Below are 27,331 nucleotides of genomic sequence, written 5' to 3' on the forward strand. Positions count from 1 at the left end.
AATAAGACATCTGCTAACTAGTCTGGCCCTTTTTACCTGATTGTTTGAGAAGTCTTAGCTAAATGTTAGGCCTTGGAGGCCCAGGAATCTGCTAAATGCTGCTAAGCTTGAAAGACATAATGTCCTTGGTCTGTTTTGTGTCTCCCACTCTTGGATATCTTTGATAAATGACCCCGATGTAAATGTGGGATAAATCAAGCAATGGTGTATTCTAAGCAGTGACTGGCCCACAAGATTACATCTTAATAAACAATGGACTTTTCTCATATTCTAGAGAGGTTGAAGAATACAATACAAAAATTAAGTTTTCACCTAACTTAGTTATATAAATATGGGGAGTCCTAACACTGAAGAAAAAAATACTTTTTAAAAAACTAGTTTGTGAGAAATCTTCTAGAATAACAATCCTACCTTTTATCTCTCCCTAGTAGTCTTTCCCTAGAGGAGGTTAACATTAGATCAGAAAGTTCTCTGTCCAGATGTATTTGGGGAGTTGTATTGAACATATCCCTTTGCCACAGAAACTAGTCATCTTTAAATGTCAGCTTCAATGTTGAAATTTTATGAGAATGGAAAGGAAGACACATTTTTACTTATTTTAGACTTCCCTTTGGAAAATGTAGTCGGCTGCTGTTGTCTCAAGTTGGAAGGGTTTACAAAGTTTTCTTCAAATATTAATCTCAAATATTCATGGAAAACAAATGCAATCCAGAATTAGACAAGAAGAATAAATGTATCTTCCCTTTAAAAAACTTAATAATTGTAGCACATCAGTCTTAGTCATTTTTTGACCTTTTTCTCAATTTATATTTATCCTGGATACTATTCTTTTGTCTTGTTTATTTTAAGCATGGCTTAATTTTTCACGGGAGCAAGAGCTTAAAAACATTAGAGTAAGAAGAGAACAATTACATTTGTGACAATTGTCAATTACTTGCACATTATTCAAGATAGAATATATTTTCCAATTAATGTTAAAAACAGAATTGTAGAATTACTTTTGAGTTTGATTCACTTTGAGAAATCTAAGAAAAAATTTTAAAATCCCTTCTGTCACCTTTTCCCCCCTCAGGTAGGGCTGTTCATAAAGTCAAATAGAGTTGCTGTTTGGAATACTCTCTGACTTTGAACTCTGTGGAAAACCACTTTAAGGTACAGGGAGCCTTATGTTAAGTTAGGCAGCCGGAGATGAGCTATTGCCATGGTGTTGATAGTGAGTATGGGAGAGACTCTGAAAATGAGGTTTAAAATATCAGGTTGCCGCAAGTAGCAGTTTTTGGATAGGAAAAATCCGGCTATATTATTCATCATTATTATCTATATGGCATTGTAATCTAGATGTCAGGTATTTTTCATCATTATTATCTAGAAGTCAGGTATTTGGGGTCAGGTATCTATTTTGTTTTTGCAGAAACAATGTTTTTATTTTAGGGAAAATAATATATTTTGCATTTAATTTTTTTTTATTTTTAAAATTTCTCAGTATAGTTTTCAGGTCTAATCCTTGAACTGTATCTCTTTTGGTCTTGATTTTGTTTTCAAAGAAATAGCAGAGCTTTGTAATAAAATACTGCCCTAAAGAAGAAAGAAATATGATTTTTTTTACTAGTGTTTGTGGAAAAGCATATAACTGTAATAATATTTTAACTATGGTTTGTATAGACCATACTCATTTAAACTCTATGCAAATCTTTGTTACTTTAGGGCAAACAAGCTACAAAACCATAATGTGTGGTGTAGTGAGCATACACCATAAATTTGATAATCATACTTGTGAATTCATCATATTTTATACAGGAGATTGTTGTAGCATTATGAATAGTAATGTGCAAATGGCGTGAAAAAAATGCTGCCACACTCTTGAATCTGTGCCAAGTTGCACTGATTGATAAGTGAAGATATTAAAATAGCAGAAGTTTTACATTGACTTTAATGCATGGAGTTTCCATAATTCCCAATGAATCTGGAATGTTAATATAAATACTCTTTTTGTGAGGCGGCGGGAAACATGCTGCCCAGACTACACATGTTACCCAGCTAGGACTGCCTCTACTGTTCAGAGAAATAGGAGTGGGAGGCTGTCTTAAGTGAAAGTGAAAAAAGGTATTTGTTTAGCTGCATGGCAACACAAATATTTCGCTTAGTGAGACTGACAATGCATCTTATTATGTGAGCGGGTGCCAGCTTATAAAAAATTTCTGTTTAACTTTCCGTATTAGTTAAAGGTGCCCATGCTTAACTGTTTGAAGCCTGGCAATCCGGTTCCTTCCCTCTCGCTGACCCCCGCTCCCACTCCCTGTTGTTGCCCCTAACTTTTTGTCTGCCACTGTTTTTTGTTTTTTTCCCACAGTAATAGATGAGAGAGCTAAGGATATCTGGTGCATTGAATGCTAAGGATATCTGGTCCATTGAATACTGTTAGGAATATGTGGGGAACTCTGCTATGTTGAATTCAGCCTCGAGCTAGACATTTGTTACTTCTTCCCATTTCTCTTATTCCTGATGCACTCTTCTTAAGGCTAATTGTTACATTCTGCCTTGACAGTAGAAACATTCAATGGTATTGTTTCAAGTTGACAGTTCCCTGTAGCACTACCATTGCCTGAGTACCAGTTGCGTGTTCTCAAGATAAAAAGTCCTTGATCTTATATTCTCCAATCTCTTGCAATGCATTCGGATCCTAGGCTGCTTTCCTTTTTATAGTGATAGCAGAAGAAAATGACTTTTAAGTGATATGATTACCATATCACTTAAAAAATTAGTTATTTTATGAATTTCAAAATACCTTTTACTTTAGGAGTACTTGAGATCAAGGTCTCAATGTTTGAATTGCCATGATTCCTGCATTATATGCAATTTCAGTAGTTTTATCAGGATATGGTACTGTAAGGTGAAGGCAAAACACATTTTTAAATGTCTGTGACTATAATGTACAACTGAAAGATTCTTACCATTCACAAGCATAGAATGATGTACAAGGACCCACCTAGATGAGTAGTCGAGGAAATGTACATTTTTAAAAATAATTTCATCATATTTTTAAAAGCTGTAGCATCAGGAATATTAGAGTTTGTTTAAATATTTCAAAATGTTTTGCCCAATGAGAGAGTGTTGGTTACAGAATGAACTCAGAGAAATGGTTTATAATAGACAAAATACTTTAAAATTACATAAACCAAGAGAGTTAAAACTAGGCATCACTTTGCATGAAGAAATTGAAAACAAATTCAAATAGTAATTGTTTTGCACCAATATCTGCATAAGGTTTAAGCAATTGTGTTCCATGGTTATATTTATATTTCTTTTATAAAAATAGTTGGGGCATTCAACTTTTAAAAAATAATATGTATATGCAGGTATGAGAATTAGAAGCCTATTCTAAAACTGATTTTTTTTTTTTTTCCAAATTAAGTTGCTGGAAGATTGCAGTAAAATATTTTCCTTTTCTTACTTCCCACTGTTGCATTCTGGTTCTTATCCTATTGCATCTCTGTCTATTTTTAGTATGGATGTTTGTCCTCTTGGAAAAGAGAATCCTCCTAAATCCAGAAGACTATGGCATCATCTGTCAGGCAGAAGCCTGAACTGGCTGAGGGGTTGTAAATGCCTGCCCTGCCAAGGACCTTTCTGATTTCTTTACCACCTTATTACACCAATCAAAGTTGTGAATTTTTGCTGAATTAGTGGCATTCTGGCCCTATGTCTGGGCCTTTCAGAGAGAAAACACAATATGCTGTCCATTGATAGGATGGGCCAGGGGTATGGATGGCTAGGAGGCAATGCAGTTACAGTCTGGATGGAACCCAATGTAAATGTTTTGCCATTAGCATTCTTGTTAATTAGATAGTCATGGTAAGCCTCAAAGTGCCAATATATGAATTTTTTTAAAAAGCACATTTGGATTTTACTGTGCTTTCTATTATTGCTTAGTTCCTTCTCATCAAAAGCAACTCATTTCCTCTCTTCAAGCAGGACAATACTTCTACTTTCCCACCAAGGCTGGCTGGTTAGGGTAGCTAAATTGGTCCAATATGAAAGGACATCAAATTTACATGGGAGGTTCTGACTCCATTCTATGCTTCAGCGTGAAAGGTAGAAGGAAGGTATTGTTCTATTGAATACTTCTATCTCCATGTCTTCCATCTTGCCCATCCAATTACTAGTTGACATTTAAAGTATTTGGTAGTGGCTTTATGGGACACTATTGTGATATTTTGTCAAGATTTCATAGTCCCCAAAGTGGAAAAATACCTCTGGTTTCTTGTCAATTACAGTTCTTGGCAGATAATAAGCACCTAATAAATATTTGTTGAATGAATAATTGAGTAAATTTGTGAAAGTATAGGAAATGTTAACAAGAGAAGAATATACAGTTCTTGAAAGATGCTGCTGAGAATGATTTAGTGTTGTGGACACTTAAAGTCCAAATTCTGAGATTAACTGGTAACCTGTTGAAATGAAGACTCCTTAATTTAAATAATTTGGGGCAGATTTTCAGATTTTATTTTTTAGCTGGTACAAATTAGCCATTATTTTTTTTTCCAAGAATTGTCAGGTAGCGTTCAGTTTTCCAAATCTGGTATTTTAGAAGACAGTGGAATCCTCTAAAATGTCATACTTGGAAGACTGCCTACAATTCAGAATAAATTATTTTTATAGTTCCAGAGAGACTAGAGACTTCTTGGAAAATTCTGTACCTATCTGTTGTTTTATATTTTCTTTGCTAAAGGATAATGCTGGAAGCATGATGCTCACCAGTAGGAAAATTTGGCATTTCAGTCTACAGGGAGCTTGGCAAAAGTCTTTTTCTGAACATGTTTTTCTTTCTATTAAAGTTTGATTGTGAATCATGTGGGTGTAAATGTGAAGGTGTATTTTTCCAGCTGACCACAGTACATGTGACAGGCAGACTATCTCCAGTGCTCTATTAGCCTACTGTGGTGCTAATGCCTTATGAGGTGAGCACCATGATCATGTTCATTGTACAGAGAGGTCGGCAGCAGAGTAAGTGTATATTCTTTAAAGAGCTACGTATTGGGACAAATCCCTTGTGAAGTCACGTGTGCTAAACTTTATGCCGCATATTTAAAATCAAAGGACTATCTAGGATCCCAGATCCCAACAGTGTTCCTCATAACTTTACTCTTTTAACCTAGGAATTGATACACTCAGGAGGCATTTTTTCTTCAAGATTCTCTTTACTATTATTTTCCTCAATGACATGCCATTTAGAGTGCCAGATAATCTAGAAGTTTGCTGATATCCCTTATGATTGATCATTTATTCTGCCTGTGTATTCCATGGTGTTCTTTGTGCATATTATTTTTAATTAAAACATAATAATTGTACATATTTATGGGGTACAGAGTGATATTTCAATATAGATATACAATGTGTAATGATCAAATCAGGGTAATTAGCATATCCATCATCTCAAACATTTATCATTTTTGTTTTGAGAACATTCAAAATCATATTCCCTTCTAGCTACTTGAAAATACACAGTAAATTGTTAACTATAGCCACCCTTCAATGCTATAGAAAACTAGATTCTCCTATGTAGTATTCTATAGAAATTCCTCTATCTAGCTGTAATTTTGTATCCTTTAACCAACTTCTCCCTGTTTTTCTCCCTGTTACCTTTCCTATCCTCCAGTAGTTACTATTCCACTCTACTGCTATGAAATTAGCTTTTCTTTTTTTTTTTAAGCGTCTACATAAGAATGAGAATATGCAGTATTTATCTTTCTGTGCCTGGCTTATTTCACTAAACAAATAGTTAGATTTTATTTGCTGGTCACAAGGTAACAAAAGTATTTGTAGGGGCCTAGATATTTTTATTTGCTTGCCGAATTAAGCAGATAATTTACATATCTAGTCTCTCAAATATTCAAACATACTTCCCATTACATGTGGGAGGCTTCATATTTTATTACTCATTTGCAAAATAAAAATATTGAAAAAAGAATATGTATCTTGGGTATCTTCTGCATATAATGCCCAATACAGACGTATTTGAAGAGTTCCATTCTTTATACATTATGAATATAATGACTACCAAAGGATTCTAGCATACATTATTTATAGCTCTCAAAATCTTCTAATATTGAATAACACAACGCATTAAAATATAGAATATTACAAAACAGCTTGCATTTATATTATCCTCTCATCCAAAATTCTATAGATATTTTGGAACTGACATAGAAGCAGTTTGTATTTTCTTGATATATTTCATGTAATTTCTTGTACCTGGAATACTTCTGTTGAACACACTTGTAGGAATTTCATCCATCTTTCAAGGCCTAGCTACTTGTAGTCTTCTGTGATCTCGCTTCTATGATCTGAACTCCCATAGCATTTTGTCTCTCTCTTTTTGTTCTTATCACAATTTATCTTTTTAGTAATTTTTGTGAACAGTCCTTTTACTAACACTAGTTTCTGGTGAAAGTTTTGTGTTTTATTTTTTAAACTTGCAGGGATATTAAGTTTAATACATCTTACTACATGACCATATATAATGCCCATTGTTCAGGAAGCACTCAGTTTATAATTACTGAGGGAATTAATTAAAAATTCTGCAAATTTCCATATTCCCAATTCTTTTCATAATTTGCCAAATTTGTATTGCTTTTTTTTTTTTTTTGAAACGGAGTCTCGCTCTGTCACCCAGGCTGGAGTGCAGTGGCGCGATCTTGGCTCACTGCAATCCTGCCTCCCGGGTTCACGCCATTCTCCTGCCTCAGCCTCCGGAGTAGCTGGGATTACAGGCGCCCGCCACCTCGCCCGGCTAGTTTTTTGTATTTTTTTTAGTAGAGACGGGGTTTCACCGTGTTAGCCAGGATGGTCTCGATCTCCTGACCTCGTGATCCGCCCGTCTCGGCCTCCCAAAGTGCTGGGATTACAGGCTTGAGCCACCGCGCCCGGCCACATTGCTCTTCTTACATTTAGCTTTTCTTATATGTGCTGCTAGCTTTTACTATTTTCATGTTATCCTGAGAGTTAGGCAAAAAGTAGTTTCTTGAATTTGCTGATGAGTTAAATGAAACGTTTTTGAAGAATGTGAAGTGTGTTATTTATCCTGCGACCTGAACAAAATCTGGAGCTTTTGATGGGGGAAAACAAAAAGAAGGAATTGGCATGACACTCTCATTATCACTGCTCATGCTGCTTCTCTCCCGCTGCCAGTTATGATTTTGGAGGAGTGGGGACCATGACATGTTTCTTTGTATCATCTGTAGCACCATAGTTTGCTCATTGTCAGTGCTCTAAATGTATGCATAAAATGAATGTGTGAATGAATTTGACACAAATGAATATTGTTTTTGGTACCTCAGCCATTCTTTCCTTTAATGGCTTTCCAGTTTAGTTTCCCCAGGCTTCTTTTGCATTTATGTTGTCCTTCCAGTCCCTCATATAAAACTCTCCTTTCGGTAAAGAATTGGGTGACCATACTCAACCCAAGATATTAATGGCCAAAAAATGTTAGACTTTTGTGGTATATGCATTTAAAAGTGTAGAAGTCGGTCAGGCGCGGTGGCTCATGCCTGTAATCCCAGCACTTTGGAGGCCGAGATGGGTGGATCACCTGAGGTCAGGAGTTTGAGACCAGCCTGGTCAACATGGCGAACTCCTGTCTCCACTAAAAATACAAAAATTAACCAGACATGGTGGCAGGTGCCTGTAATCCCAGTTACTTGGGAGGCTGAGGCAGGAGAATTGCTTGAATAGAGGATGCGGAGGTTACAGTGAGCCGAGATCACGTCACTGCACTCCAGCCTGGGCCACAAAAGCTAAACTCCATTTGAAAAAAAAAAAAAAAAAACAGTAGAAGTCTTTTCAGATACAAATTAAAATAAATGAAGTAAGTTATATGGGATCCTCATTAATGTTTATAGTGGCCTTTAAGCAGTTTTTATATTACTTAAGGATCCATGAAAATAAATTTTTAGAGATGGGTAGCTAGGCCTCTGTAAATCTTTGCAAGAGTGCTAAGAATTTAGACTTAAAGGGGATGATGGAATGATTATTTGGAGTAGCTGTCTCTGAAGTAAGAGAAGGGACAAAATTTGTCGAATAAAGAATACTTTTATTCTCATTTGCCTTAAGAATTCCTGGATTCATGTTTTTTGTCCCCCTTTTGGGACTACTAGAAACAATTCAAAGAAGTTTTTGCTGTGCAACTGCTATTAGATGAAGTTTGCAATTGTTTTTATATTTTTCCTCTAAAGTTCCCTCACTGTAATAATTATTGTCCAAAGAAACTCTTATGAATTATGCTGTTTAATGTTTTCACTATGCAGCATTTGTTCTGATTTTCTTTTGGGGAACAACCCTTCTTTCACTTTTGGTACCTGTGGTTGAGGTGGAACTGCCTTTATCCTCCCAAGTCATAGGGAGTGGGCATTTCATACTCCTGGCAACAGTGGATGGTTCGGAAATAAACATGTTATCCAAGCCAGGCCAGTGAGACTCAATCCTGGGATATTTCCTGGAATTATTGGGAAGGAAGCATTGTCTTTCTACTGAGGTTTCTAACCTTGAGCTTCTGATAGTCGTCTTTGTCACTGAAAGGGGAGAGCCTGCCTGAGAGAGAGAAGGAGAAAAACCAATTTCCTAATTATACCATTTTAATACCGAGTCCAGATGTGTTAGAAGGCAGGACTTTTCAATTAAGTGAACCAATAAATTATTTTTGTTTGCCTGTTGGTTTACTTATCTATTTGTTAGAGGTGGAGGTCTCACAGTATTGCCCAGGCTGGTCTGAGGTCATCCAGGCTTAAGTGATCCTCCTGCCTTAGCCTCCTGAGTAGCTGGGACTGCAGGCACATGCCATGGTGCCCAACTGACAAATTGTTTTTTGATTAAAAAAAGCTACTTTGAGTTTTTTTTTTTTTTATCACTTACACAACTAAGTGTTGTAATGCATACAGCCAAAGTTGCATAACTGCACAACTGTTATGGTAGATGCATATATGGATATACCTGATTTGGAGAAATATTTTAATGTCCATTGTCTCACCTAATGTTTGCAATTTATTCTAGTTTACTTTTCATGAGCATAAAGGAGTATGGGTTTTATGATGAAATGTGTTACTGTTTAAACAAGTATAGTTTTAGCTGAAATAATGTTATTAGCATTGTCAAGGAATAAAATGTAAATGAGATTATATAAATAGATAAAATACAGACTTTTAGTTTACATTATTTTGAAAATAGAACAAATTTATTGAATTTCTATATCTAGCTTTCTGTATGTCCTTTTCCTTTTTTCTAAATGAAAGAAGTTGAAATGTGCTTATATTTTTGATATTCACTTATTTATAGCAATTAGATATTTTTCTTAGATATACAAGTTCAACAGGAATTGGAGAGAGTGCTTTATCTGCCTACGCTCTGAAGAAATATTCTCTGCTTGTGACATTTTTGTATGTTAATCCTTTTCATTAATGTATAATTGTTAATGGATTTGCTTCAAACTAGAGATCTCACTAGTTTAGAAAACAAAACAAAAATGAATATTGTAGGACAAATTTTGCTGTTCACCTAGAAAACATAATCTGGATTTGAAAGAAAATTTATTCTCCAAATATGGCTATGCAAATTCTGCTTGACTTTGTTTAGTCACTTTTAAAGGAGTAATGTTTTTCATTTATATTTCTTGCTTTTTTAGGAGGTCTGCATTTTGTTTGTGTTTTCATATTGCAATTTGCATGTAAAGACTAGGTTGATAGTTTAATTCTCTCTCTTAAGCACAGGCTGGACCATTTTGTAGTAAGATTTTATTACTTAAAAATCCCGACATTAAAATAAGATCCTTTTTTTTAATCCATGAAATTAAAAGGTATATATTCTCAATGAAATTTGGTCTTTTTTACCTGGCAAGTCTTAAGTGCCAGGGTCTTAAGTTGGCAGTTTTTTCCCTAGCCCTTAGAGATATGTTTCTCAGTTATAAGAGCCTCGGATTTAAGTCCCTTGAGTGTTGATACTTTCATTAGGAAAAGATTGGGGTGCTAACTAGTTTATGAGAGTAAGGGCCTCATTAGAACAATTTTAAAATTAAGTCAAAATTGAAAAGGCCAATTAACCTTTGAAAGTCCACGCAGACAACAGCACATTTGGAATAGCATGCACACTTAGTTATATGGGTGGAGTTTCTCAGAGGTAGTAGATTTTACAGTTTTACTATCAGTCATTGTGTAGAATTTCCCCTTTCCTCAAATGACCCCAAATTTGCAACCAAGACCAAATACAATTCAAAATGGATAAAATTCCTCCTAGGAAGAGCCTTCTCTGACACTACCCCTTTCCTGTTCCTTTAACCCTTCTATGTGGTGATTTTTCTTTTTCTTTTTTTTTTTCAGTCACTCACTATCTCCTCTACCCTAAATTGTTCATAGGATAGTATCACATAGTAGTCACATGCACCTTTTTTATTATTTTTGGTTAAAAGTTATGTTAAAACAACAAGAAAAAAGATAAAACCTCTCATACACTTCCACAGTATGTCATCTGTTTTCATTTTTAGCTGCTTATTTCCAGTCCTTGTTCATATCTTTTTTTTTTTTTTTTTTTGAAACAGGTTCTCATTCTGTTGCCCAGGCTGGAGTGCAGTGGCATGATCATGACTCACTGCAGTCTCAACCTCCCAGGCCCAAGTGATCCTCCAATCTCAGCTCCCCCAAGTAGCTGGGATTACAGGTGCACACCACCACGCCTGGCTAATTTTCTTTGTTTTTTTTGTAGAGATGAGGTTTTGCTTCATTGCCCAGGCTAGTCTCGAACTCCTGGGCTCAAGCAGTCTTCCCGCCTTGGTCTCCCAAAGTGCCAGTGTTACAAGCATAAGCCATTGTGCCTGCCCCTTTTAAAAACTAATTTAATGTAACTGCAGTTACATCATAGATGTCATTGTGTGTTCTTTGTTTTTTACTTAATGTTAAATAATAAATATTTCCCACCACAAAGAGCTTGTCATGACCTACACAAGCACTTAGGGAAGCCCTGGTGTGTCTTACGTTTTTTGGGTCAGAACTGCTATTTGGGCATTATTTTGTTATTTTATTTTTAAAAACTCATTTAAGATTTAAAAACCTTTTAAATTTATTTAGTTTTTGGGCAAATTATAATCATATGTATTTATGGGATACACTGTAATATGATATATGTATGCATGTGAAATGTATACATGTGGAATGGTAGACTCAAACTAACATATCTATCATCTTAAATACTTACCATGTGTTCCTCCTGCCTAATTGTAACTTTGTACCCTTTAACCAACATCTCCCTATTCCTCCCCATTCCCACCCAACCTCTGGTAACCACCTACTGCTTTCTGCTTCTATTGAGTTCAGTTGTTTTAGATTCCACATATAAGGGAGAACATGTGGTTTTTGGTTTTCTATATATTTGGGCCTTATTTTAGATAGTCTTCCTCTTGGCCTTGAGTTATTCTATTTAAAATTAACCTGAAGCTTTTTTCTTTTTTTTTTTTTTTAAGCTGAGGGAAGACATTGTTTCTGTCTTTGATGACAATGCATCCTAAATTTTACCAATAGCTATACAGTTTTTGGTAGGTTTTATCTTGTATCTATTGCATCTGTTGGGATGCTTATAGAGTTATTCTTTAATCTGTGAATATGGTATTATTGGTAGATTTTCTGAACCATTTAGGATAACCGTGACAAAACCGATTTGTTCTCGGTGGATTTTCATTTACACTATAGAATTAGTTAAAATTTAAAGGATATTTGTAACTGTGTTCATGATTAGTCAGTAATCTTCTCTTCTTCTAGCGTGTCTATTTTATTTTGGAATCAAGGATAGATATTCTAGCCTTATAAAATGCATTCAGAGTCATATATATCTATCTTAGTGAGGAAGGAACTCATGATATTACCTTTCCTAGAGGCATTTGCAATCAATTTAAGTTAAAACTCTTAACTGGGAGGAAAAATATTTTTATCTTTAAAGAATTTTGAAACATAAACATAACTGTTTCCCTCCAGCCCTCTGCCTTTTTTTTTTTTTTTTTTTTTTTTAGTTAGGGGACTGCAAGAAGAAAGTTGGGGATAGAGAAAATGTTGGTAAAGAATGGAGGTTGTCTCCATAAGCCTCTGTCATAGCAATGCAATTATTGTGGTGATTATCTTTGACTACTTTTTTGGCAGGCCTATGGTTTAATCCATTGGAATTAAGAAGATAGCAAGTTGATGGCATTGGTTAGGGAAGATATTATCAAAGAAGGTGTTAAATGAACAGAGAAGAAGGCTCTTGCACCAAAGTTAAAGGTGATCTGAGACTTAAATACTTTAGTCTGTTTATGTACCAAATGTCCTTTATAAAGGCAAAAGGGTAGGACTTCGCCTTCAGGTCCCACAATTACCCCATTGGTTGCATTGAGCCATTTATGACATCATTCTTCTTCTGAACCTTTCCTTGGGGTTAGTTTTAGTCATGTTTTTATCTCTATAAAACATCAGGCTGGGAGGTGGTGTGTGCCTGTAGTCTCAACTGCTAGGGAGCCTCAGGCAGGAAGACTACTTGAGCACAGGAGTTCAAGGCCAGCCTGTATAACTTAGTGAGACCATATCTCTCTGGAAAAAAAAAAAAAAATCTGGGAAGGTAGGTGTGGCTTCACATGTAATTTGACCCATGTTTCATCTCATTTCATCCTGTCATCCTGTAAAAAATAGTTTAAAACAAATGTTAGAAGCTCTAAACTTGGGGCTTCCTAAATATCTGATGTGACTGGTGATATAATTTCTTTTAAGACAGTATGCTTACTTTTTTTCTGTTCTTATCTGTTCTTCTAATTGTATGATAATTTTAATCAACACAGCTTTTAAGCATATACTATATACCAGATGAGATATATGTATGCATGTGAAATATGTATGTGTGAAATGATAGAATCAAGTGAATGGATCTGTAGAGACAATGTTCTAAGGAGTTTGAGCTTTCCTTTTCTGTCTTTGTTCTTTATGGTCCTTTCCTTTTCTGATATGCAAGCACTTTTGTTTCTCTTTGCCTCTCTGTCAAAGCAAAGAGACTTTTAAAGGAAATTTTGAGTCGAACCTAAGCTGCTTCCTTTGAGAAGAATTAGTACAGCTCTCTGAACATGGACTTATTGTTTGTTTAGAATGCAGTGTTAACGAGGGCACAATGCTAGCCTTGATTTTTATATGGACCTATTAGCTTTGCTCTTTTCCATGACCTTGAATCACAGCTCTAGTAATTGATACTTACTAAAGACCAGGTGAGAGGAGTTGGTTGATCAAAACACTAGAAAAATAGGACAAATTGCATTCTTGCCTGTTATCATTCTTATTTATAAAAGGCAAACCATCACCCAGGGCTTTGCTTTAAAACAAAATTATTATTAAAATAAGTTGTAAAGGAATGTGGAAAAAATGAAAAGGGAATACAAATGATTTTATTATGTTATTTATTTTTTTCCTTTCTGTATTAATTAGGTAATTCTTAAGAATGTCTTCTCCGTGTCATTTAGTTTCCTTTTTAATATCTTTGGATGCAAGATTGAGCTTTGCTGGCCTTTATTTCTTGTTCCTCAAGTGTTAGTGCCAGCTTTGGCAACCTCATTGTCAGTGCTGGCTCAAATGAAGGAATGGCTGAAGGCTCCTTTTGGAGACCCACTTCATTGGTTATTTTAATTGCTCAGAGGGATAATTGTTGAGTAGTGCTACAGGATAGTATTTCCCTTGCCATAGGGGTTAGGAATTCTGCCCAGTAATCACTCCTATTCCTGTTGGATGTGTGTCTGTGAGTGGAAAGTCTGGTAACTGGCTTGAGATATATCTCTAAAGCTGTATGTAGGGACTGTTAGATTAACTTTGGGAAACTGGTGCAATCATCATGGATACTTTCCTCATTTATCTTTTGTAGAAACAGAAAATTTGCAAAGCTTAAAATTAGCTTCTTAATCATCTTATTCTAGGGCACCTTCTCATGTAGTATCCTCAGACCAATTTTCTTTGCATTACTTTTTCACAGAGTTCTTGGAGGAACAATAGAGACGTAAGTGATAGGGATTGGACTTCAAAAGAATTTTTATTTTTAAACACTGCTATTGTGGCTATATCTGCTGTTGTAAGGAGGTGTGAAATACTGTTTTCTGGTATTCTGTGGAATAAAACTGTCTGTACTCTCTAAGATATAGTAATGAACAAAATTCTGGGTCTAGTATCCATTAGATAGCTCCTCAAACTTTGCTTCTGTCAGTGGAAGGGAAGCATCTGAGACAAAAATGTTTGTAGTTTTGAAACCTCTTATTAAGTTATAACTGATTCACAATAATTCAGTACACAAAAATAAATGTCGAACTTGTATAGGTCACATTTTAGGATTAGCTTAATAGTTGTAATTTTTAAATTGGAAGTCAATGGAGATAAGGTGTGATGGGGTTGTTTGTTAACTATCTTTTAAAGAATTTTTCTCACTTATTAAAATAAAAATGACATCGATTTTGAGTGGCTATGTAGACAGCATTAGTTAAAATGGAACAAAACAGAAGCTTCTGCTGATGAACTTTGGGAGTCATCAAATGACCTTGGCCTCTTTGCTAAGACTGAATACTTTAAAGGTCCCAGTTCTTCTTCATCCTTCCTTCTATTTATGACCTTTGCCCTAAAACTTTGCAGTTCCCTTCCAATATTGATAGGGCATTTGTCCTCATGACTGGACTCTGAGATCAGTCATTTAGCTTACATTGGCCAATGGGATGTTAGCTTATGTGACACAGGTAGAGGCTTGTAAAAGCACTTGTACATTTCTGTTCACACTCTTGCTCTTTTCTCTCACTATAGAAGAACAATCCTGGGCTAGCGTGTTGGGGGATGAGACATACAAAGCAGAGTTGAGTTATACCAGTTGTCCCAGCCAAGGCCAACCACAAGATATGTTAGTGAACTCAACTAAAACCAGAGAAATGTCCAGCTGACCTACAGATGCATAAACTAAAAAAAAAACTTACTGATTTAAGCCACTAAGTTTTGGGTTGGTTAAACCTGTGCATTCTTATGGCTGTAGATAATTGATACAACCTCAAATAATACTCCTTTTCAAATGAGTCCGTGGGATAAATGGCACTGATGATCCTCAGTGATTTCTTGTTCCAATGAAAATATTTCCTGTTGGTTTCAAGAAATTTCTAGAGCAAGCTACTCAGGAGTATTTGTGTGAGACTTAAAGTGGATTATGTTTTCTCTGTGGGGAATTGTGGAGATATTTTCCATCTAGTCCACATATTAACCTAATGTATAGTGGGGCACAGAACCATTTAGTCCATAAAGAAAGATAAAGCAGAAAATACCTAGAAGTAGGCAGGTAATTGAGGTAAGTTCATACAGTAGGAAATGCAAAGGACAATATATCCTTTGTCAAGAGCAATTTTGACTAAGGAGAAGTAGCAGTGGATGTAGTCAGTAAACAGAAGGCAAAAACAACATTTAGAAAAAGGAAACTCGATTTACCTTTGAGCTGGTTAAAGACAACATGGTGTAAAAATCAGTGCTATGAAAAAAGACTGAGCTTTCAAACCTTAGCTCCATTTATACTCTGCAAGCTCAACTTATTAAAGAGGCAGAGGGGAGAGGGATAGGTTGGGGAAGGTTGGATAAAAAGAGGCAAAGAGTTGGTTTTGTTGGGGCATGGTTCTTTAATTCATTGTGCTTTGCAGTCAAATGACTGTTGCCTTTTCTAACTTCAGATTGTATATAGTATTGCTATTTCATTTACTTTCTTTTGTAATAGAAAGAAGTCTGCCTTTTAGTGATTATATAAAAAGTAGCTGGCTGAGAGTCTTCTGGACAGAAGTAAGGCCTTACTGAACACATCCAAACAGTCAGACCCTCCATTCATCTGAAGCTGTATTTGGAGAAGGGGTGTTAGATGGGGGACCTGTACTTGGTTAATTCATCATATTACTTGGAAAGGTCCTTATTATTGTGCACAGCAGTGTGGTCACCTGGCGGTAGGTCATTAGCATTTAGTCTTCTTTTCCTCACAACAATGTACAACATGCTAATTAGGATATTCTGAAAGCTAAGTAACCTGTTTTAAAAATCAGACATTTTAATTTGCAGCTTTAATGGCTGTTTTTATAATAACTGGCTTTATTGGGGGTAAAAGCACTTCTCATGTTCCACTAGCAAGGCAGAGTATAACAGAAGCTGACAAAATTAAAAACCTCATAATGCGACCTTTGCCTGGGATAAAAGGCTGTTTCATAACAATTTCCTTTTGTTCTTTGTTTAAGCCATTACTCTAAAAGGAGCCTCCGATTAATCTAAGTAAATGCATCATTACAGTACTAATCCATGTCCTTCTGTCAGTGTCTGTTTTAATTAAATAAGAAATGCTAGCAGAAAGATATCACACACAAAGCTGTGATTGGAGAAAGAAGCACTGGTTGATCAAGGAAAAGATTAAAAAGAGTTTTAGTGTTTTGTCCATTTGCATAATTCTAGTTGCTACAGAGTTTCAGGTTGAAAAGGAAACTTACAAAAGAGTTTAAAACATTTCATTCTTATAGATTTAAAATAATGGGATTTACCAATGAAATTCTAATCATTCCATTTATCACGTTAAACATTCCACAGCAAGGAACAGAACGAATGGTTTGGGGTGTGTATTTTAAACCTTTTATGCAATACTGTCTTGTATCCATGAAAACATGCATGTCAAATTTTCATGTGTTTCTTCTTATTTTAGGTAAAGTTGATGGTGAAACCTGGTTGTGGGCATACAATGTGATTTATTTTTCCTTTTTAAAGTATCTTGAAACTTTTAGTTTAGTTTTGCTTTTTGAAAAAATGGTTTTCAACTGATAATGTGTTAAGAATTTAGGTGCTTAATTGGTTGTTAACAGTAAAAGTACATTTAATAAATGCTTATGAAATGAATATTGTTACATTGATACACAGAAACTCTTCTTAGCAGTAGTGTTGCAGAATTCCCATGGTGAGGGCTTTCTTAATATACCGGCCATTATTTGATGTAATGAAAAGAGAAAGTGTGCAACAGTGAGATTGTTAATTAATTTAGCCTAACAAGATGAAAACTGAAGTAAAGCACAGTTTGAATGAAGCAAGAGGTCTTATTTACAATTTAATACATTTTTATATAATGCAGATTTTACTTGCTAAAAAACAAACAGACCCTCACCCCAAATACCCTCTAACAGCAAAAGTACATCCCTTCCCCACAATTCAACACTAAAATCTTGGTTTGACTTTACAGAAAACATGTACTGTGGCCCCATATGGAAGACACTTTTACAGTGTGTAAACAGTGCTTTTCTACAGCTAAGAATCCTACACTAGTTAACCTTTAACTTCAGTATTTTGTTATTCTCAATATAGACTGGGTATGACCATAAGAATAATTATTTAGAAACCTTTGGGTTTCTTGTTCTCCAGGTTATCCTGAGACATCTTGCTTTAATTATTTAATAATAATTCTATTTTAATTCTTTTTCTTAACCAAAGAAGCTCAAAAGTGGGAAAAGAAAAGAAAAAACAAGCTGTGTGCCTTTTTACATGTGCTTGAATCTTTAGCAATTGTACAGAATTCTTAAATTAGCATTATTTTTTAAAGTCTCCTTTTCAATTATTAATGAGCTTTATCCAGTATTTGACCTTTTATCATTCTTGTTTTCTGCTCAGAAGTACTTCCTTCCTTCCAACTGTAGTTAGAAAAGACTCTCTCTTATCTTATGTTACTGTAGGCAGTGGTAACAGGGCTCTCTACAAATGGTGTTATTATGGTCACTATGTTTTTGTCTCAGGGGTCACGAACAAATCCATGCAACTGCTTCTAAGGATTTCAATAAATAGGACTTTTTATCCAGACAATCGCCTTTTATGTTACTTTTAAACAAAACTACTAGTCCATCAAGAGTTTCAAAAGAAAACAATTCTACAGAGTGCCGGTATGGCCGCACAGACCAATCATCATGGCACCCATTCTCCAGTCCTTTATTTTTCAAGTCCACAACAATAGGTTGTTGATTCAATGGACAAGACCAGAACAATTAAGTTCTCTGTTTAGCAGCAGTGCAGCATTTTAATGCCCTTCTCTAATAATGGTCTCATTATTGTTATTCTAAGACTGGGCCTCAGGAGGAGGAATATTTGCTGGAGGTACGTCATTATTTTGCAAATTTCGATTAGCTCATCATGTTGTCTGTAGTGTGAAAATCGTAGCTAATTAGGGCAGCCAGTTAGACTACCAGCTTTTGAGCTTATGAGTTAAAAGGTAGCATACTTGATAGGCCAGTGATGTGAAAAAGGTGGTAAAAAGGAGGATTAGAGCAGTTGCCTTAGTAACTCCAACTTCCATCTGTGAGGGAACAATGGACTTGTGTTTCTCCCCCACCTTGGTGTAAAAATTGGTTTTGTTTTGAAAGGACAGGGTTCTTTTTATGACAATCTGGAATTCAGCCCAACTGAGTGTAGTTTTAGTTGTTAGGAGAGACCATTGGGGATAGGAAAGATGAAAGGTCATGGTGAGCTTCAAGGACATGAAAGGTTGTTGTCTCATGTAACAATAGTAGATTGTTTTTTTTTTTTTTTCCTAATATTTCTAGCCAGCCCCTAAGTCAGGTGATGGAACAAATACCTACAGTTTAGTCAGGTGAAACAGGAGTGGGTGGAGGAAGGAAAGAAGAAAAATGGGGTAAGAGAGAGTTTGTATTTTGTTAAAAAAAATTGAAAGGATAACTCCAGTCTGCTTTTATTAAACAAAGTGATATTTCTTTGTCACCATCTCTGAGATTCCAGTATGCTTTGGATGGTTTGCCTCTGTGGGCCATCACATCTCTGGGAAGCTCTCCAATGTGTTAGGAAATGTGATTTAAGCTTTCTTTCTGAACTCCTAGGAGGACCAATGATGTGATACTTAACAATAAATTTAGTTGTTGTAGCTTTCTCACATTATTGGTGTTCTTAAAAGGTTTTCCTTCAAATGCACACTGAATAAAATGAATGATAAATATGAAAGAAATTTGTTTCACCACTCTACAGGATTTTATCATAAATTCTATGGCTTCCATCACTGAAAGTTTACAGGAAACTGTTTAGATGTTGCTGCAATAGCAACACAAATTTTTCTCTATGTACATAAGAAAATGCCACAAATTTAAGAGCTACTGGGGGTTTGTATACAGAGGAGGCAATAGAAAAAGAGTGAATACAGTGTTTTTTTTTTTTTTTTTTAAACCCTCAAAACAAAATCACCCTTTCTAGGTTTAAAATACTTTATTTCAGCAAAATGAGTGATTTGTATTTTCCTTCCATATCAATATTAAAACATTTAGGGGTGTTGCTGGTGGTGATGTGTGTATGTATATTTTAAGAACTAGAGAGTGTATAGGAACAAGTGTACTTTTTCTTTCTAAGCAAAAACATCATCTCTTGATGATTTGAGAAACCTTCATATTTATTCTTTTCTATAGTCCCAAAACAACCTTTATGTGATTGAAGCTGGACTTGGTCCAGGGGGTTGGGGAGATTTTCAAATTCTCTTTTAATCCTTGGTCTTTGTTTTCTTGTTCTAGCCAACCATCCTATTGCTGTAGCCTTTATTCTTTTGAGAAGCTGTGTTCCTTTGATTTATTATAGATACCTTATAGACTTAAAGTAATATAATGAAACTTTAGAGCTTAATGGCTTTTGAGGTCTCCTAGTCCAAATCTTATATTTGAAAATTTAAAAAGCGAGACTGGAAAGTTGAAATGACTTGCCCAAGACAACTTGACTAATTAGAGGTAGACAGCTGCCATTTGCTACATGGTTTAAATATAAATACTGAAATCAAAAGAAGACTGGAAAAACATTATAAAAAAATGTCTAACTTGTTTGCTGGTCATTTTAGTGGTTGAGGGGAGATGGAATAAAGCTAACACCTGGTAGTCGTGGTAGGGTCTGGGATTCAGATAAGACTTTTTTTGGTAACTATTAAAGCTCCATTTTAAATAAATGGAGATTTTTTGCCCTGCCAAAAACAAACAACAAACAACAGCAACAACAACAACAAACTCCAGCGTAACTGGGAAGGTATTAGCATAGGATCCAGAATCTGCAAGCCTTTCTTGGTCCAGGCACTGTGTGAGATACTTTCTTATGCATTGTTATAATTTACAATTTAAACAGTATTTCTAGTGTGATAAATTAGTTAACTGTTCTTTTTCCTAGATTTTGTATTTGTAGAAAGGGATCCAATGTTATTCAATTTCATTAGGTGTTATGAGACATAAAAATTGGTGTATAATTGAAAAATGCAATACACATTTGGCAGAATATTGTAAGACTGCGAATTATTATTTATGCAAACACAGATATCACAAAACACATATGGACTATAATGTTTAGATCAATATAAAGTCCATGGTTTATTTTTGGCACCATTCAGAAAGTATTTAGAAATTTGAGACTATATTTAGTCATAAAGGAGGAAATACAATAACTTATAATTTTACCTTATTCTTTCATAATGAAATTTACTTCCTAGTAATATTTTGTTATATTTCATATAAGTCTTTTATCTATGTATATATGAGAAGGAAGAACATGACCAGCTTGTTTACTGCCCTCTCTCTGGTACCCAGGATAGTGCCCGGCTCATAGAAGGTACTCAAAAAATAGTTGTTGAGCAAATGAAAAAATGTTCTGCAAGATTGGATCATACTATACATACATTTTTGTATCTAAAAACTCATTTTATTGATTTTTTTATGTTAATAGTCTTGGAGAACATTTTAAATCACTACATCGTGTGCCGTCATATGGATGTACCACAATTTGTTTTACCATTACATTAGTGACTTACAGCTTTTCACTATTATAGTACAAAAGCACATTTATAAGAATGTCTTGTTTATTCTTAAAGTGGTAAAAATGTTAACATGGATGAAAAATAACTCCCATGATTGTACTATAATGATCTCACCAAACTTCATCACCTCCTTCAAGTTTCTGCTTAAATGTCTTCCTAGTGAGCTCTGCCTTGAGCATCCTATTTAAAATTGCAACCTGCTAAACAATCCTGTTCTCTCTAATGCTGTTCTACTTATTTCCAGAACCTTTTTCAATATTGAACACACTATATAATTTGTGTATCGTTTAAATGTATTGGCTTTCTTTCCAACTGGAATATAAGGTCTATGATGGCAGGTAATTTTTGACTGTTTCTGTTGCTCATATTCCTCAGTGTCTTGAACAATGCCTAGAACATTGTACATGTTCAACAATATTTATTGAATGGTTTATTGAAACTTTTAAAAATGGAACTTTAAAAAAATTCGACATTCTTCAGTTTCAATGGAACTGAAACTGTTTTTTTTTTTTTTTTTTTTGAGATGGAGTCTCACTGTGTCACCCAGGCTGGAGTGCGGTGGGACCATGTTGGCTCACTGCAACCTCCATCTCCTGGGTTCAAGCAATTCTCCTGCCTCAGCCTCCTGAGTAGCTGGGATTCCAGGCACCCACTACCATGCCCGGCTAATTTTTTAATATTTTTAGTAGAGATGGGGTTTCACCATGTTGGCCAGGCTGGTCTCGAACTCCTGACCTCTGGTGATCCACCTGCCTCGACCTCCCAAAGTGCTGGGATTATAGGCGTGAGCCACCGTGCCCAGCCAACTATCTGTTTTTTTAAGTTAAGAATCCTTTTTTCTTCACATGGGCAACTCTTATCAACCAATTTTTGCACTGGCTAAAACTTCGATTTTCTCCCCTTGGAATACGTACACATTATTCAATTAAATCAAATTATGGCACTTGATTGAATCTTAGGGCAATGTTGGATAAAGTCAAATGTCATGTAACAAATACCCCAAGCTTTTGCTTCTTCAAGTCAGTCTGAACTCTGTCTTTAGGTAGATGGTTTTGGATGAGAAATGTCACCAGTATCACTCCTTATCCCTTTCCTTACCTGGAAGTCCTTCTGGTAAGAACCTTAAGGCTTAAGTATCAACTGGCAAACTCAGGTTAATCTGATTATTTGTCTATACTTTGGGATGATTTTGCCTTAGTCTTCCCCTAACTAATATTGGTCATATTCTTAAAATTTCCTTAGGAAAGACATTTTACAAACTTTTATTTAGTTTTTCACTGTGTATGGTTTATACTTTCCTTTAAAAATAATATAGTACTCAGGAGGCTGAGGTGAGAGGATCACTTGGGTTTATCCGTTTGAGGTTGCAGTGAGCTATGATAGTGCCATTGCACTCCAACTTGATCAACAGAGTGAGACCCAGTTTCATAAAATAAAATAAAATAAAATAAAATAATATAATATAAAACAATAAAAATATTACCACTTTAAGTTATCTGTCAATATGTTAATAATAATATTTTATATAATAATTTATATAGCTACAGTAATCCCTTATATTTATATGGTATTTATAGTTTCAAAGCTTTTTAATAAACATGATCCTGTTTAATTATAAAAATAACCCTATGAGACACACAGGACCTGGTTTATTATATTCATTTTGCAAATGAGGAACTGAAGCACAGAAAAGTTAAGAGACTTAGTCTAGATCGTAAATCTAGGAAGTGGTAGAGAGGCCAAGAAAAATCCGTTTTCTGAGTTCTACTAGTTCAGTAATGTCTTTTTTCTTTTAGTCACTTTAACCTTCTCTCATAATCATCTTTTGAATCATCATCTTTTTGTTGACCTTTCTTAAAAGATTCTATGAAAATAAAAATAAATGATCAGAATTTAAAATTTTTAAAAAATATTATTTTACTTGGTCTACTAGTGATTCCAGTTCTCAGGGGTTTTCCTTTAGGTTTTTATGTTTTTTTTTTTTTTTTTTTTCTCCATAGCCTTTATCTTTTCCTTCATTCTGGCTATGAACATGGCCTTTTGTAGCAATTTGTGAAACCACTGGCTGCCATGTCTGCCTTTTGACCTTATAGAAGAAATACATAAAACAGGATATTAAAGAGTTTCATAAAGCAGAGAAAGGAAAAAAATATCTAGGGTAAGTGATACTTAGAGACATAGGTGGCTAGGCCTCAATAAGACCCATAGACAGCAAGTGGAGTTAAAGGACAGATTCTAGTTTTTTTCCTATAATGGAGTATATAGTTATGGGTGTCAGTTGTCCAACCTTTTAGCCAATACATTGTGTCTGCTATATTAACTTTCTCCCAAGACTGTTCCTATCCTAGTAGACCCTTACTACTCTGCCCCACACCTGCTATGATGAATAGGACTTGCTTATTCACATCCAGAAATATGAAACAGATAATTAGCTAAAAGGTCAGGGAATGGTTATGGTTTTAGATGGACTACTGCACTCAGCTACAGAAAAACAAGGTGGAATCTTAGTTATTGGAATGAAGGCAAAAGGTCAAGGTCAAACTAGCAATAAGGTATATAATTTTATTTTGAGTTCTAAGGGATTATATTGGAGTTCTTCTTAGGTGAGTTTAAGGTGATCCTAGAGCAGTGGCTCTCTAACTTTTAAGGTATGTAAGAATCACTTGGGTGGTTAGGACTTGTCAAGTGGGACCCAGGTGTCTATATTTTTCTCAAGCATCCCAGATTATTCTGATGCAAGTGTTTATAGATTGCATTTGCAGAAAATTGCCATGAAGCCTAGGATGACATTTATTGTAGGATAAGGGACCATGTCACTACAACTGTTGAGAGAGGAGGCATTTGGAATTTGAAAGTCAGACCTTTCTACTAAGAGAAAAATGTATGTCTTGTGCCCAGAGCTGAGTTTTGTTTATCTGCATATAAAAAGCAATAAACATGGGCTGGTATGCACTGGACTGGTGTGCTGTAAGCCTGTTAGATTTTTCTCTTCATGTATCTTGTATCTTGTATTTATGACCTGAATGCTTTTGTAATATCTAACAAAGATTTACACCTTTTAGTGTAAAAAAAGTAAGGCTGATTATTATTTTGGGCCTAATCTAAACTGTCCCTCATTTTTACTTTCCTTTTGATATCTACCTGATTAAATTTCCCCTGTTCCTTCTACCTTCATAAATTAAATAGCATGAGTTGGGCAGACTGCTGTAATGCTAAGGGTTAACCAGAAGAGAATTACAAATGAACTATCTAGAAAGTTGATTATTAATCCAGTTAGAGAAGAAATATGCTTTTACTTAGCAAGAATGAGTATCCGAAGAGCTGATAATATTGTTCAGGCAGTGGGGTGGAATGGCGGAGCTTGGTAAGTAAAAAAAACTTGGAATTAATCTTTTATGTCTACTTTTTAAAATGATTAGCATGTTGATATATTTAAACAATTAAGTCTAAAATGAATTTACAAGCTGCTGGAACAAATCTAAAAAGTTCTAAATCTGTTTGTTAACGAGATCCCTATACATGCTATTGGTAGACAGTAACTAAAAACTATTTACATAAGTAGATAAATATATTTAATTTTGAATATTTAGAAAAATACATGATTAGATTTGTGATTAAGAACAAGGAAATGGGCATGGAGAAGTGATTACTAAAACAATCTAAGTCCAAACCTCAAGGAATATAAACTGAAGAATCTTGAGTGACAAACTCTCTTGTTTTTTTTCACAAGAGGAAGTTCTGGGTTCTTAGGTATTAAAATATAGTTTAAAGTAAAATATTCACGTAAAGATTCCATGAGGTATTTTCCAGATGTCTAGTTAACAAAAACTGTTACAGGTTCTGATATTTTTGGGGTCCCAGTACTCATTTCATCATGATGTTTAATAAGGACTTTTCTAAAGACAGCTTTTATGGTATTTGTGAATTGCAAGGAAAGAGAAATGAGAGGATCTGTGCTATTTGTACAAAGAAAATTAAGTGAAAAGATATGATTTTAATAATGTTCTTCCACTAAAGACTGCTCCTCCTGTTGTAGAAGAAATTTTGATGTCAATATTCAATTCTATAAGATTGAGGTTTTGCATGAATTACTTCTTATTACAAAAATGAGCCTTTTAAACATGATATGGACCATACATTATTGAATATTATTGAAACTCTATGTAACCATAAGTCATTTCAATGTACTATTGTTGTACTTAGGAGAAGTTAGGAAATATATTAAACTTGCCTTACATTGCAATTCCACACAAACAAATACACATTTTCTTCCAGTGTACTTCTTGAGTGGGAATAAAAACAATTCAAATTAGCATTTTGTCATTTAATGCTTAAATGAGCACAGAAAAAATATCTTTTTCAAAAACTAAAAATTCAGTGTTGGAAATCTACTTTATATGTGTGCATGTGTTGGTGTGTGTGTATTTGTGAAAATACATAGTATACATGCTTTCAAAATGCCAGAGCACTATTTAGTCCTATATACTCGACTTTTGTTAGTTCTAATGTTCTGGCCTATATTTAAGACTGGGAATAGTAGATTATCGTAAGTGAAATAATAAAAATAGTTAACATTTATTGAGCTCTTGTGTGCTAAATGCTGTGTTTTTAATCTCATTTAATCCTCATATTAACTCTGTGCTTGTTGGAAAGCTGTAAGGATTATAGTGTATGCTAAAACAAAAGATAAGCTAATTAAAGAACCCCTAACATCTGATGCTAAAAGTCTAGAGAATAAAGGCTCAGGAAACAAAATGAATAAGAGGGGAGATCTCTAAATTCTATGTGCTTGAATTTCTCAAAATTGAAAGATTTGATATGAGCCTGAGAACGAAGAGGGAAGGGAAATGAATCAGTGAATTCTTAGCATTCATTAATTCTTTAAACAATTTTTATTATGAAAATTTCAGTCATATAAAAAATGTTTAAAGAATGGTATAAATACCTGTGTTTATAAGAAATAAAACATTACTAATATAGTTGAAGCCTTTTCTAGTTTTACATCTCCCTGTCTTCATGCTAGAGGTAATGAGTCAGGCATTTGGTGTCTTTCATTCTCATGCTTCTGAAAAAAATTTGTGGTTAAGTTCCATATTCCTTGTATGGTAGGGAAAACCCCACCTACCATTCTTTGGGATCCAAGAAATACTTTTTCTTGGCTTCCTATTATACTTTAATTAAACAAACAAAAAATATTCTTAACATAAAAGACCCTGGCCCCACAGAATCTGACCCGTGTATTGCCAGCCTCAGCTCTTGTCTTTCTCCCAAATCATTCTTTCTGATCCAGCTACTGTACCGGTCTAGTGTCAGTTTCTTGGACCCTCTAAATTCTTTTCTGCACCAAGATATTCACATAATGCTGTGTTCTCACCTGGAAGGCACCACTTTCCACTCTTCATCAGAGTGATTCCTATCCATTCTTCAGGTCCCTGTTTAAATGCCATTTATTCAGAGAAACGCTTCCTGCTCCTTCCAATGCAAATCTTGTCTTCCTGCAAAGATCTTGTTTCTCATCCTTTAATTTATTTTACAGCAGATATTGCAATTTGAAATTATGTATCTGTGTGGTTTTTGTTTAGTGTCTGTCCTTCACTCAGGACTGGCCCATTTTGTTCTTGGATGTTTTACTTAGCATGTAGCACACACGGTCTTGCACATTACAAGCATTCAGTAAATATTTATTGTTGTTATCAGGAAGAGGAATGTAGTGAATTAGAGTGAAAAAAGGGAGATTGAGAGAAAGCAAAGTACATAAAAATAGAGTCTGTTGGTTGGTTTGGATGTACTGTTTAGAGAAAATTATGCAACTTGATGCTAGCTAAGATTGGGGTGAGGGTGGTGGTAGAAATGTTTTTGTTTCTTAATATCTAGCTATAAAACATTTAACAGCTTTTCTTCATTGTTGTTTCTTGTTTTTCTGTGTAGTCTGTCACTTTGTGTCCTTGCTTTGGGGAATCTGTATTCCTGGACACAGGAACCGAACTTTCAAATTTTAAACTCATGGAGCAGCCCCAGTGGCTATAATCTTATTGTGGAAATGCTATAATGGGCTGTAAAAATCTGGAAAAATTTAAGACGCAGTTGAGAAAAAAATACCTGGTATTTTTGCAGAGAAAAGCCGTGAGACCACATGGAATGGTTTTAAGGTAGATAACAATAACCAAAATATTCATAATGTTGCCAGTTGCTAAAATATTGGTAGACACTTTTGTTTTTCTTCGGGAGAATATAAAAAGGTTATCAAAACATTAAAAAGAAAATGAAGTCAGTCTGAGAGGATGGCTGGGGTTTATGAAATGTCAGAATATACTTATATTATATTCTACGTAAATCTTTGCTGGCATTTGTAATTATGTCCAGGGCTAAAAGATTATGCTGGAACCTTTTTTTGTTGGTGATGAGGGAAAAGGAGACAAAAAAGAGGATTTAATTAAAATGTTTTGGTTTTAAAAGGAGGGGATTTATAGAGTGTCTC

At 34.9% G+C, this 27,331-nt stretch overlaps 1 protein-coding gene across 5 annotated transcripts in view; it reads left to right on the forward strand.

The window, feature by feature from the left end:
* The window catches only part of SOX6 (SRY-box transcription factor 6), a 692,888-nt gene that overhangs the window by 215,059 nt on the left and 450,498 nt on the right, over window positions 1-27,331 (forward strand). Inside the window, exon 1 of one of the 5 annotated variants that reach the window (XM_033206902.1) lies at window positions 24,113-24,217. The exons of the other annotated variants lie outside the window; for them this stretch is intronic. The gene's annotated coding sequence lies outside the window, so the exon portion shown is untranslated. Of the gene's footprint in view, window positions 1-24,112; window positions 24,218-27,331 lie in introns of those variants that run through there. 5 annotated transcript variants of the gene reach the window in all.

This window comes from Trachypithecus francoisi, unplaced genomic scaffold (assembly GCF_009764315.1).
Source record: "Trachypithecus francoisi isolate TF-2019V2 unplaced genomic scaffold, Tfra_2.0 Lachesis_group8, whole genome shotgun sequence".
In the NCBI taxonomy this organism is placed as follows: domain Eukaryota; kingdom Metazoa; phylum Chordata; class Mammalia; order Primates; family Cercopithecidae; genus Trachypithecus; species Trachypithecus francoisi.